Consider the following 327-nt stretch of genomic DNA (forward strand, 5'->3'; position numbering starts at 1 on the left):
TGCTCTCCCCGCTACCGCCACCAGCCTCATCGTCCGCACACCCCGCACCTCCTCCATCTACTTCCTTCCCAAGATCTACAAACCTAACAACCCTGGCCGCCCCATTGTCTCTGCTTGCAATTGCCCCACCGAACTCATTTCAAAATACCTCGACCATATCCTATCCCCGTTAGTTACTGCCCTCCCATCCCACATATATGACACCAACCACGCCCTTCGCCTCTTCAATTCCTTTTCTTTCCCTCCCGGTCCCTCACACCTCCTCTTCACCCTGGACATCAAATCCCTATACACCGTGATTCCACACAACGATGGTCTCTCAGCCCT

Source organism: Octopus bimaculoides, chromosome 3 (assembly GCF_001194135.2).
Source record: "Octopus bimaculoides isolate UCB-OBI-ISO-001 chromosome 3, ASM119413v2, whole genome shotgun sequence".
Classification (NCBI taxonomy): domain Eukaryota; kingdom Metazoa; phylum Mollusca; class Cephalopoda; order Octopoda; family Octopodidae; genus Octopus; species Octopus bimaculoides.